Here is a 692-nt window from a genome sequence, read left to right on the forward strand (position 1 = left end):
GATTTTGAATACACTTTCTCATTGCCATAGGAAATTTCCATTTATATTTACCTTTAAGGGCTTTCTTTAAAGTTTAAGTACAGTTGGTTTTTTCAAAACTTTGATGCATGCTTGTATTGCTATTAGCAAGGTTTCATTCAATCTTTTGCTGTTGGAAGTAGTATTTAACAACATTCTCTTGTTTAATCACATGTAGTTGTTTTGAATGAGCCCAGCTTGCTTGTGATGTTTCTTCAATATTTTTAATACAGCTTCCTGCTACACTCACTGTATTTTTTCAACATTTACCGTCTAAGTTCACAAATAACACGTCCTATAAATTGCCGTTTTCATCTTGGTCTCGTTCATTTTCTCTTGTGCTTGTAACAAATTCCCACAAACATAACCATGGGAAGCAGTGCAATTTTCTTTTAGTGTTCTCTGCTTCGTGGTTCTACTCTGGGCTCACTGGGCTCAAACCCAGAAGCCCGCAGGACCGCAGCCTTTCTGGAGCCTCCGAGGAGGATCCAGTCCTAGGTTTGTCCAGCTCCAGAGGCCATCGTATCCTCCGTGCCTGGGCTCTTTCACAGTTGGCAATGGATTCTCAGGTCCTTCTTGTGTTGCATGAGAGTGACCATTCTTCCACCATTCTCTCTCTCTCTCTCTCTCTCTCTCTCTCTCTCTCTCTCTCTCTCTCTTCCCCTTTTCCCCTC

The sequence above is a fragment of the Chinchilla lanigera genome, unplaced genomic scaffold, assembly GCF_000276665.1.
Source record: "Chinchilla lanigera isolate Chin_1 unplaced genomic scaffold, ChiLan1.0 scaffold00110, whole genome shotgun sequence".
In the NCBI taxonomy this organism is placed as follows: Eukaryota; Metazoa; Chordata; class Mammalia; order Rodentia; family Chinchillidae; genus Chinchilla; species Chinchilla lanigera.